The sequence below is a fragment of the Brassica napus genome, chromosome C7 (assembly GCF_020379485.1).
Source record: "Brassica napus cultivar Da-Ae chromosome C7, Da-Ae, whole genome shotgun sequence".
NCBI lineage: Eukaryota > Viridiplantae > Streptophyta > Magnoliopsida > Brassicales > Brassicaceae > Brassica > Brassica napus.
Window position 1 is genome coordinate 26,600,808 of NC_063450.1, and position 12,379 is coordinate 26,613,186.

The 12,379-nt window shown below is 42.3% G+C and overlaps 6 non-coding genes across 6 annotated transcripts; all 6 read left to right on the forward strand.

The window, feature by feature from the left end:
- The first annotated feature begins 2,473 nt into the window (after nucleotides 1-2,473).
- LOC125590770 lies at nucleotides 2,474-2,580 on the forward strand. Its single transcript, XR_007326773.1, has one exon. It is a non-coding gene; the product is annotated as a small nucleolar RNA R71 (small nucleolar RNA).
- Nucleotides 2,581-4,237: 1,657 nt separating this feature from the next.
- LOC125590771 lies at nucleotides 4,238-4,344 on the forward strand. Its single transcript, XR_007326774.1, has one exon. It is a non-coding gene; the product is annotated as a small nucleolar RNA R71 (small nucleolar RNA).
- Nucleotides 4,345-6,010: 1,666 nt separating this feature from the next.
- Nucleotides 6,011-6,117, forward strand: LOC125590772. The gene has a single exon (XR_007326775.1). It is a non-coding gene; the product is annotated as a small nucleolar RNA R71 (small nucleolar RNA).
- Nucleotides 6,118-7,783: 1,666 nt separating this feature from the next.
- Nucleotides 7,784-7,890, forward strand: LOC125590773. The gene has a single exon (XR_007326776.1). It is a non-coding gene; the product is annotated as a small nucleolar RNA R71 (small nucleolar RNA).
- Nucleotides 7,891-9,556: 1,666 nt separating this feature from the next.
- Nucleotides 9,557-9,663, forward strand: LOC125590774. Its single transcript, XR_007326777.1, has one exon. It is a non-coding gene; the product is annotated as a small nucleolar RNA R71 (small nucleolar RNA).
- A 1,666-nt stretch (nucleotides 9,664-11,329) lies between these two features.
- Nucleotides 11,330-11,436, forward strand: LOC125590775. The gene has a single exon (XR_007326778.1). It is a non-coding gene; the product is annotated as a small nucleolar RNA R71 (small nucleolar RNA).
- Nucleotides 11,437-12,379: the final 943 nt, after the last annotated feature.

Sequence of the window (12,379 nt, forward strand, 5' to 3'; positions counted from 1 at the left end):
CAAGAATGAAGACCAAGTATTGTCGTTCCCGATACTCTCAACATTATGCACATGTAAGGCTTTCCGAAAAAGGCCTCATTCATCAAATAATGAAAGCTCAAAAAGAGGGAAGGGTTTTGGGAATGGTGTACCACTCGAGTTTGTCAAAAAGATTGGCATAAAGGATGTGACAACTCAAGTGTGTATATCCATGGCTCAATACACAAGGGACCATAAGCAAGAAGCATTAAGTTCGTTCAGTTCAAACAAGGTTGTAGTTGGCTTCAAAGGTTGAGTTTCAGCAATTAACAAGTTTCAGGAAGAGTTTTCAAGGCTCGAAGCATACAAGTCTTTTTGAGAGGTGCATAAGCTACTTAGGTGCAAAGTAATGTTCTTTACAAGGCATCTCAAATCATTGCTCCCAATGCAAGTAAATGCAACATATATGCTCTAGACTCTCCTAGAAATGCAAATGATGCAAACTAAATGATTTTTTTTTATGCAAATAGGTATGCAATGCATGACTCAACGAAACAACATCAAAGCAAACGTGATCAAATACTTGGTACCTCCCCCACACTTAAATCACACAGTCTCTGTGTTGTCAAGGAGAGAGAGATACCCAAAAACAGAAAACTAATATGCAAAAACGAAATGGTATATACAAGAGAAAGTAGTGGATTACCTTCTATGGGGAATGAGTAGAGGGAGATGCTCCCTCCTCGTTGTCCTCAGGTGGTAACTCTTCAAGGGGTTCATCAGCAGGAGTGCTCATCTCTTCAATGTAGAAGGCTTACCCGAACCCAGTTGGTTTCTTCATTTTCTCCTTGATGTCAAAGTGAAGAACATTTCCTTTACCCAAATGGAGATCAATCGTGCCCTCTTTCACCTTAACAATTGCTTCTGCTGTAGCTAAGAATGGCCTTCCAAGAATCAATGGGTCTTGAGCCTCCTCTCACCCATCTCAAGCACCACAAAATCTGTAGGTATCTCATACCTTCCAATCTTCACAGGTAGGTCCTCTAAGATGCCCACAGCGTACTTCACTGAACGATCAGCTAACACCAGAGAGAGTCTACACTTCTTGTACTGAGTGAATCCAAGCTTCTTTGCAACAGACAAAGGCATCACGCTGACACTAGCTCCCAAATCGCAGAGACATTTCTCAAATACCATAGGTCCAAGAGCACAAGGTAGTGTGAAGCATCCTGGATCCTCTAACTTCTCTGGAACATCAAGCCTCTGGATGATGGAACTGCACTCATGGGTAAGAATCATCATGCTTTCCATTTTCTTCTTCTTTGCAGCTACAACATCTTTCAGGAACTTGTTGTATTGAGGAATCAACATGAAAGCATCGATGATGGGCATTGCAACCTGAGCTTCACTCATTTGCTTCTCAAACAGAGCTTTGTACTTCTCTAGCAGCTGCCTCTTGAATCTACCAGGGAATGGTAGTTTGGGTTCATAGGGAGGAGGAACAAAAGAATTCTCACTTGCTGGAGCAACAACTTCACCATCTTTCACTGTTTTCTTCTCTTCTCCAACCTTTCCTTTACCTTTTTCTTCCACAATCTTCTCCAAGATTTCATCATTGATTTTCTCATCAACAATCACCACTTCATCATCTATGTTGATGGCAACCCCCTCACCTTGTTTCTCAGCATCCCTGGTGAGGGTTGTAGGAGGTAACTGCTTACCACTCCTAAGGGTGATAGCTTTGGCCTCCTTGGGGTTTTGGTCAGATTTTCCAGGTAGAGATACTTGCTGGCGATTCTGGTGAGTGTTCATGGAAGCAAACTAATTCTCTAAATTCTTGACTGCAGAAGCAAGATGTGAGAATTTGTTGTTGAGCTCATTGTAGCTCCCATCAATCTTGGAATGAAGGTTCTTCAACTCATAACCAACATGCTTCTCACTTCTAGTCTGAGACTCCAAGATTTATTTCAGTAAGGTATCAGTGCTGCTCTCTTGAGGAGCAGAGGAACCAGACGAGGGGTTTTGCTGAGGCTGATAGCTGCCTTGCTGGTTGTTTCTAGGCGGATAACCACTCTGTTGGTTGTTGGGATAGGATTTATGTTGGTAGTTATTGTACTAAAAGTTGGGCTCTTTTTTGTACCAGCTACCATTGTTGTTGATGAAACACAGCTCTTCCTGACATTCCAAACCCTCAACCTCATGGACAACAGGTGGATCTTCTTGCTTGGAGTTACCAACAAACTTTAGCCGCTCTTGGGTGGCTTTTTCAGCAATGAGTAGGTCGACCTTGTCTTCCAAAGCTTTGATCTCTTTCCTCATCTTCTTATCATCACCCCTACTGCCTCTGTCGTGATCTTCACTGTAGACTGCATCACTCTTCACCATGTTGTCAACCAGCTCTTCTGCATCATCTTCAATTCTTCCCAAGAAGAACCCATTGCTAGATGTATCCAATATGGCTCTGTACTTAGGAAGGACACCTTTGTAGAAGGTACAGAGCAAGCTCTCCTTAGAGAAACCATGATGTGGGCATTTGGTTTGATAGCCTTTGAATCTCTCCCAGGCTTCACTGAATCCTTCCAAGTTCTTCTGTTGGAAACTGGAGATCTCATTTCTCAGCTTAGCAGTTCTTGAGGATGAGAAGAATTTCTCCAAGAATGCTCTCTTGCACTCATCCCAAGTGGTGATTGAGTCGCTTGGTAGAGACTTCTCCCACTGTCGTGCCTTATCCCCCAGAGAGAAAGGGAATAGCTTGAGCTTTAAGGCATCTTCGGACACACCATTGGTTTTTGACAACCCACAGTAGCTGTCGAACTTGTCCAAGTGATCGAATGGGTCCTCTAAAGCCAAGCCATGATATTTTTTGTTCTCAATCACGTTGAGGAGTCCTGACTTGACCTCAAAGTTGTTGGCTGCCAGAGCCGGTGCTCGGATTCCCAGTCTATGACCATGAATGTTAGGCCGGTCATAAGTACCAATGGGTCGAGCTGCCCGCGGTTTGTGTTCTGCCCCTTGCGGTTGATCTGCCATATCAATATCCAATCTCTGCAAGTGGGCTTGTTGTTCTTCTTCTCTTCTAGCTCTAGCACACTCCCTCTCGAAAGCTCTGATGTCTGCTACTATTGGAACTAGGTTTGATGGACCCCTGCACCTCAAGTTCATACACCTGAAAGTGAAAGGCAGGTGAAGAAGAAGAATCAGTAACAAAACAAAATTAAAATGACTTAGTGATATCTTGTGAATTTACATGTTTTTAACTTCTTATTCTTGCATGGTTTGGTCATTTAGAGCATCATTTAGGTTGCATATCATTGCATTTGTACATATCAGGTGTTGGAGAGCACCATGGATGAGTTAGAGGACCATTGGAGGGATTTTGAGTCCAAAGAGTGAAAGATGAACACGCATGAAGGCCTTAAAGATCTCTTCTGAAGCTCAAAATTGGTGTAGACACTGGAAACTGAGTTAGCTTTCCAATAGAAGTGGTTTCAAGTCATTTGGAGCTGTATTGGATAAGTTATGATCGATTTACTATAGGTGTATCAACCCTTGCCGGGGACCACTGGAAAGTTAATGGGATGTCCCAACTTGCCACTTTCTTCTACCTTTCCTTTGCACGAGTTTTCCTACTTTTCTGTATAATATATGCTTTCTTTTTATTAAAGGAGTGTCCAAGAAACATCATTATCCAACTTTAGTAATAATTTAACTTGTCAAAACTGTCTCTCTTTGAAATATCATTGTTCTTATTGTTCTTGAACTGTTCTTCATTGTTCATCATCTGTTCTTGAGTTTTAATTTCGTTTTGCTTGTTTAATCCTTGTTTATCTTTATTCTCTGTTGGTTGTTGGGATAGGATTTATGTTGGTAGTTGTTGTACTAAAAGTTGGGCTCTTTTTTGTACCAGCTACCATTGTTGTTGATGAAACACAGCTCTTCCTGACCTTCCAAACCCTCAACCTCATGGACAACAGGTGGATCTTCTTGCTTGGAGTTACCAACAAACTTTAGCCGCTCTTGGGTGGCTTTTTCAGCAATGAGTAGGTCGATCTTGTCTTCCAAAGCTTTGATCTCTTTCCTCATCTTCTTATCATCACCCCTACTGCCTCTGTCGTGATCTGCACTGTAGACTGCATCACTCTTCACCATGTTGTCAACCAGCTCTTCTGCATCATCTTCAGTTCTTCCCAAGAAGAACCCATTGCTAGATGTATCCAATATGGCTCTGTACTTAGGAAGGACACCTTTGTAGAAGGTACAGAGCAAGCTCTCCTTAGAGAAACCATGATGTGGGCATTTGGTTTGATAGCCTTTGAATCTCTCCCAGGCTTCACTGAATCCTTCCAAGTTCTTCTGTTGGAAACTGGAGATCTCATTTCTCAGCTTAGCAGTTCTTGAGGATGAGAAGAATTTCTCCAAGAATGCTCTCTTGCACTCATCCCAAGTGGGGATTGAGTCGCTTGGTAGAGACTTCTCCCACTGTCGTGCCTTATCCCCCAGAGAGAAAGGGAATAGCTTGAGCTTTAAGGCATCTTCGGACACACCATTGGTTTTTGACAACCCAAAGTAGCTGTCGAACTTGTCCAAGTGATCGAATGGGTCCTCTAAAGCCAAGCCATGATATTTTTTGTTCTCAATCACGTTGAGGAGTCCTGACTTGACCTCAAAGTTGTTGGCTGCCAGAGCCGGTGCCCGGATTCCCAGTCTATGACCATGAATGTTGGGCCGGTCATAAGTACCAATGGGTCGAGCTGCCCGCGGTTTGTGTTCTGCCCCTTGCGGTTGATCTGCCATATCAATATCCAATCTCTGCAAGTGGGCTTGTTGTTCTTCTTCTTTTCTAGCTCTAGCACACTCCCTCTCGAAAGCTCTGATGTCTGCTACTATTGGAACTAGGTTTGATGGACCCCTGCACTTCAAGTTCATACACCTGAAAGTGAAAGGCAGGTGAAGAAGAAGAATCAGTAACAAAACAAAATTAAAATGACTTAGTGATATCTTGTGAATTTACATGTTTTTAACCTCTTATTCTTGCATGGTTTGGTCATTTAGAGCATCATTTAGGCACATTTAGGTTGCATATCATTGCATTTGTACATATCAGGTGTTGGAGAGCACCATGGATGAGTTAGAGGACCATTGGAGGGATTTTGAGTCCAAAGAGTGAAAGATGAACACGCATGAAGGCCTTAAAGATCTCTTCTGAAGCTCAAATTTGTGTAGACACTGGATACTGAGTTAGCTTTCCAATAGAAGTGGTTTCAAGTCATTTGGAGCTGTATTGGATAAGTTATGATCGATTTACTATAGGTGTATCAACCCTTGCCGGGGACCACTGGAAAGTTAATGGGATGTCCCAACTTGCCACTTTCTTCTACCTTTCCTTTGCACGAGTTTTCCTACTTTTCTGTATAATATATGCTTTCTTTTTATTAAAGGAGTGTCCAAGAAACATCATTATCCAACTTTAGTAATAATTTAACTTGTCAAAACTGTCTCTCTTTGAAATATCATTGTTCTTATTGTTCTTGAACTGTTCTTCATTGTTCATCATCTGTTCTTGAGTTTTAATTTCGTTTTGCTTGTTTAATCCTTGTTTATCTTTATTCTCTGTTGGTTGTTGGGATAGGATTTATGTTGGTAGTTGTTGTACTAAAAGTTGGGCTCTTTTTTGTACCAGCTACCATTGTTGTTGATGAAACACAGCTCTTCCTGACCTTCCAAACCCTCAACCTCATGGACAACAGGTGGATCTTCTTGCTTGGAGTTACCAACAAACTTTAGCCGCTCTTGGGTGGCTTTTTCAGCAATGAGTAGGTCGATCTTGTCTTCCAAAGCTTTGATCTCTTTCCTCATCTTCTTATCATCACCCCTACTGCCTCTGTCGTGATCTGCACTGTAGACTGCATCACTCTTCACCATGTTGTCAACCAGCTCTTCTGCATCATCTTCAGTTCTTCCCAAGAAGAACCCATTGCTAGATGTATCCAATATGGCTCTGTACTTAGGAAGGACACCTTTGTAGAAGGTACAGAGCAAGCTCTCCTTAGAGAAACCATGATGTGGGCATTTGGTTTGATAGCCTTTGAATCTCTCCCAGGCTTCACTGAATCCTTCCAAGTTCTTCTGTTGGAAACTGGAGATCTCATTTCTCAGCTTAGCAGTTCTTGAGGATGAGAAGAATTTCTCCAAGAATGCTCTCTTGCACTCATCCCAAGTGGGGATTGAGTCGCTTGGTAGAGACTTCTCCCACTGTCGTGCCTTATCCCCCAGAGAGAAAGGGAATAGCTTGAGCTTTAAGGCATCTTCGGACACACCATTGGTTTTTGACAACCCAAAGTAGCTGTCGAACTTGTCCAAGTGATCGAATGGGTCCTCTAAAGCCAAGCCATGATATTTTTTGTTCTCAATCACGTTGAGGAGTCCTGACTTGACCTCAAAGTTGTTGGCTGCCAGAGCCGGTGCTCGGATTCCCAGTCTATGACCATGAATGTTGGGCCGGTCATAAGTACCAATGGGTCGAGCTGCCCGCGGTTTGTGTTCTGCCCCTTGCGGTTGATCTGCCATATCAATATCCAATCTCTGCAAGTGGGCTTGTTGTTCTTCTTCTCTTCTAGCTCTAGCACACTCCCTCTCGAAAGCTCTGATGTCTGCTACTATTGGAACTAGGTTTGATGGACCCCTGCACCTCAAGTTCATACACCTGAAAGTGAAAGGCAGGTGAAGAAGAAGAATCAGTAACAAAACAAAATTAAAATGACTTAGTGATATCTTGTGAATTTACATGTTTTTAACTTCTTATTCTTGCATGGTTTGGTCATTTAGAGCATCATTTAGGCACATTTAGGTTGCATATCATTGCATTTGTACATATCAGGTGTTGGAGAGCACCATGGATGAGTTAGAGGACCATTGGAGGGATTTTGAGTCCAAAGAGTGAAAGATGAACACGCATGAAGGCCTTAAAGATCTCTTCTGAAGCTCAAATTTGTGTAGACACTGGATACTGAGTTAGCTTTCCAATAGAAGTGGTTTCAAGTCATTTGGAGCTGTATTGGATAAGTTATGATCGATTTACTATAGGTGTATCAACCCTTGCCGGGGACCACTGGAAAGTTAATGGGATGTCCCAACTTGCCACTTTCTTCTACCTTTCCTTTGCACGAGTTTTCCTACTTTTCTGTATAATATCTGCTTTCTTTTTATTAAAGGAGTGTCCAAGAAACATCATTATCCAACTTTAGTAATAATTTAACTTGTCAAAACTGTCTCTCTTTGAAATATCATTGTTCTTATTGTTCTTGAACTGTTCTTCATTGTTCATCATCTGTTCTTGAGTTTTAATTTCGTTTTGCTTGTTTAATCCTTGTTTATCTTTATTCTCTGTTGGTTGTTGGGATAGGATTTATGTTGGTAGTTGTTGTACTAAAAGTTGGGCTCTTTTTTGTACCAGCTACCATTGTTGTTGATGAAACACAGCTCTTCCTGACCTTCCAAACCCTCAACCTCATGGACAACAGGTGGATCTTCTTGCTTGGAGTTACCAACAAACTTTAGCCGCTCTTGGGTGGCTTTTTCAGCAATGAGTAGGTCGATCTTGTCTTCCAAAGCTTTGATCTCTTTCCTCATCTTCTTATCATCACCCCTACTGCCTCTGTCGTGATCTGCACTGTAGACTGCATCACTCTTCACCATGTTGTCAACCAGCTCTTCTGCATCATCTTCAGTTCTTCCCAAGAAGAACCCATTGCTAGATGTATCCAATATGGCTCTGTACTTAGGAAGGACACCTTTGTAGAAGGTACAGAGCAAGCTCTCCTTAGAGAAACCATGATGTGGGCATTTGGTTTGATAGCCTTTGAATCTCTCCCAGGCTTCACTGAATCCTTCCAAGTTCTTCTGTTGGAAACTGGAGATCTCATTTCTCAGCTTAGCAGTTCTTGAGGATGAGAAGAATTTCTCCAAGAATGCTCTCTTGCACTCATCCCAAGTGGGGATTGAGTCGCTTGGTAGAGACTTCTCCCACTGTCGTGCCTTATCCCCCAGAGAGAAAGGGAATAGCTTGAGCTTTAAGGCATCTTCGGACACACCATTGGTTTTTGACAACCCAAAGTAGCTGTCGAACTTGTCCAAGTGATCGAATGGGTCCTCTAAAGCCAAGCCATGATATTTTTTGTTCTCAATCACGTTGAGGAGTCCTGACTTGACCTCAAAGTTGTTGGCTGCCAGAGCCGGTGCTCGGATTCCCAGTCTATGACCATGAATGTTGGGCCGGTCATAAGTACCAATGGGTCGAGCTGCCCGCGGTTTGTGTTCTGCCCCTTGCGGTTGATCTGCCATATCAATATCCAATCTCTGCAAGTGGGCTTGTTGTTCTTCTTCTCTTCTAGCTCTAGCACACTCCCTCTCGAAAGCTCTGATGTCTGCTACTATTGGAACTAGGTTTGATGGACCCCTGCACCTCAAGTTCATACACCTGAAAGTGAAAGGCAGGTGAAGAAGAAGAATCAGTAACAAAACAAAATTAAAATGACTTAGTGATATCTTGTGAATTTACATGTTTTTAACTTCTTATTCTTGCATGGTTTGGTCATTTAGAGCATCATTTAGGCACATTTAGGTTGCATATCATTGCATTTGTACATATCAGGTGTTGGAGAGCACCATGGATGAGTTAGAGGACCATTGGAGGGATTTTGAGTCCAAAGAGTGAAAGATGAACACGCATGAAGGCCTTAAAGATCTCTTCTGAAGCTCAAATTTGTGTAGACACTGGATACTGAGTTAGCTTTCCAATAGAAGTGGTTTCAAGTCATTTGGAGCTGTATTGGATAAGTTATGATCGATTTACTATAGGTGTATCAACCCTTGCCGGGGACCACTGGAAAGTTAATGGGATGTCCCAACTTGCCACTTTCTTCTACCTTTCCTTTGCACGAGTTTTCCTACTTTTCTGTATAATATCTGCTTTCTTTTTATTAAAGGAGTGTCCAAGAAACATCATTATCCAACTTTAGTAATAATTTAACTTGTCAAAACTGTCTCTCTTTGAAATATCATTGTTCTTATTGTTCTTGAACTGTTCTTCATTGTTCATCATCTGTTCTTGAGTTTTAATTTCGTTTTGCTTGTTTAATCCTTGTTTATCTTTATTCTCTGTTGGTTGTTGGGATAGGATTTATGTTGGTAGTTGTTGTACTAAAAGTTGGGCTCTTTTTTGTACCAGCTACCATTGTTGTTGATGAAACACAGCTCTTCCTGACCTTCCAAACCCTCAACCTCATGGACAACAGGTGGATCTTCTTGCTTGGAGTTACCAACAAACTTTAGCCGCTCTTGGGTGGCTTTTTCAGCAATGAGTAGGTCGATCTTGTCTTCCAAAGCTTTGATCTCTTTCCTCATCTTCTTATCATCACCCCTACTGCCTCTGTCGTGATCTGCACTGTAGACTGCATCACTCTTCACCATGTTGTCAACCAGCTCTTCTGCATCATCTTCAGTTCTTCCCAAGAAGAACCCATTGCTAGATGTATCCAATATGGCTCTGTACTTAGGAAGGACACCTTTGTAGAAGGTACAGAGCAAGCTCTCCTTAGAGAAACCATGATGTGGGCATTTGGTTTGATAGCCTTTGAATCTCTCCCAGGCTTCACTGAATCCTTCCAAGTTCTTCTGTTGGAAACTGGAGATCTCATTTCTCAGCTTAGCAGTTCTTGAGGATGAGAAGAATTTCTCCAAGAATGCTCTCTTGCACTCATCCCAAGTGGGGATTGAGTCGCTTGGTAGAGACTTCTCCCACTGTCGTGCCTTATCCCCCAGAGAGAAAGGGAATAGCTTGAGCTTTAAGGCATCTTCGGACACACCATTGGTTTTTGACAACCCAAAGTAGCTGTCGAACTTGTCCAAGTGATCGAATGGGTCCTCTAAAGCCAAGCCATGATATTTTTTGTTCTCAATCACGTTGAGGAGTCCTGACTTGACCTCAAAGTTGTTGGCTGCCAGAGCCGGTGCTCGGATTCCCAGTCTATGACCATGAATGTTGGGCCGGTCATAAGTACCAATGGGTCGAGCTGCCCGCGGTTTGTGTTCTGCCCCTTGCGGTTGATCTGCCATATCAATATCCAATCTCTGCAAGTGGGCTTGTTGTTCTTCTTCTCTTCTAGCTCTAGCACACTCCCTCTCGAAAGCTCTGATGTCTGCTACTATTGGAACTAGGTTTGATGGACCCCTGCACCTCAAGTTCATACACCTGAAAGTGAAAGGCAGGTGAAGAAGAAGAATCAGTAACAAAACAAAATTAAAATGACTTAGTGATATCTTGTGAATTTACATGTTTTTAACTTCTTATTCTTGCATGGTTTGGTCATTTAGAGCATCATTTAGGCACATTTAGGTTGCATATCATTGCATTTGTACATATCAGGTGTTGGAGAGCACCATGGATGAGTTAGAGGACCATTGGAGGGATTTTGAGTCCAAAGAGTGAAAGATGAACACGCATGAAGGCCTTAAAGATCTCTTCTGAAGCTCAAATTTGTGTAGACACTGGATACTGAGTTAGCTTTCCAATAGAAGTGGTTTCAAGTCATTTGGAGCTGTATTGGATAAGTTATGATCGATTTACTATAGGTGTATCAACCCTTGCCGGGGACCACTGGAAAGTTAATGGGATGTCCCAACTTGCCACTTTCTTCTACCTTTCCTTTGCACGAGTTTTCCTACTTTTCTGTATAATATCTGCTTTCTTTTTATTAAAGGAGTGTCCAAGAAACATCATTATCCAACTTTAGTAATAATTTAACTTGTCAAAACTGTCTCTCTTTGAAATATCATTGTTCTTATTGTTCTTGAACTGTTCTTCATTGTTCATCATCTGTTCTTGAGTTTTAATTTCGTTTTGCTTGTTTAATCCTTGTTTATCTTTATTCTCTGTTGGTTGTTGGGATAGGATTTATGTTGGTAGTTGTTGTACTAAAAGTTGGGCTCTTTTTTGTACCAGCTACCATTGTTGTTGATGAAACACAGCTCTTCCTGACCTTCCAAACCCTCAACCTCATGGACAACAGGTGGATCTTCTTGCTTGGAGTTACCAACAAACTTTAGCCGCTCTTGGGTGGCTTTTTCAGCAATGAGTAGGTCGATCTTGTCTTCCAAAGCTTTGATCTCTTTCCTCATCTTCTTATCATCACCCCTACTGCCTCTGTCGTGATCTGCACTGTAGACTGCATCACTCTTCACCATGTTGTCAACCAGCTCTTCTGCATCATCTTCAGTTCTTCCCAAGAAGAACCCATTGCTAGATGTATCCAATATGGCTCTGTACTTAGGAAGGACACCTTTGTAGAAGGTACAGAGCAAGCTCTCCTTAGAGAAACCATGATGTGGGCATTTGGTTTGATAGCCTTTGAATCTCTCCCAGGCTTCACTGAATCCTTCCAAGTTCTTCTGTTGGAAACTGGAGATCTCATTTCTCAGCTTAGCAGTTCTTGAGGATGAGAAGAATTTCTCCAAGAATGCTCTCTTGCACTCATCCCAAGTGGGGATTGAGTCGCTTGGTAGAGACTTCTCCCACTGTCGTGCCTTATCCCCCAGAGAGAAAGGGAATAGCTTGAGCTTTAAGGCATCTTCGGACACACCATTGGTTTTTGACAACCCAAAGTAGCTGTCGAACTTGTCCAAGTGATCGAATGGGTCCTCTAAAGCCAAGCCATGATATTTTTTGTTCTCAATCACGTTGAGGAGTCCTGACTTGACCTCAAAGTTGTTGGCTGCCAGAGCCGGTGCTCGGATTCCCAGTCTATGACCATGAATGTTGGGCCGGTCATAAGTACCAATGGGTCGAGCTGCCCGCGGTTTGTGTTCTGCCCCTTGCGGTTGATCTGCCATATCAATATCCAATCTCTGCAAGTGGGCTTGTTGTTCTTCTTCTCTTCTAGCTCTAGCACACTCCCTCTCGAAAGCTCTGATGTCTGCTACTATTGGAACTAGGTTTGATGGACCCCTGCACCTCAAGTTCATACACCTGAAAGTGAAAGGCAGGTGAAGAAGAAGAATCAGTAACAAAACAAAATTAAAATGACTTAGTGATATCTTGTGAATTTACATGTTTTTAACTTCTTATTCTTGCATGGTTTGGTCATTTAGAGCATCATTTAGGCACATTTAGGTTGCATATCATTGCATTTGTACATATCAGGTGTTGGAGAGCACCATGGATGAGTTAGAGGACCATTGGAGGGATTTTGAGTCCAAAGAGTGAAAGATGAACACGCATGAAGGCCTTAAAGATCTCTTCTGAAGCTCAAATTTGTGTAGACACTGGATACTGAGTTAGCTTTCCAATAGAAGTGGTTTCAAGTCATTTGGAGCTGTATTGGATAAGTTATGATCGATTTACTATAGGTGTATCAACCCTTGCCGG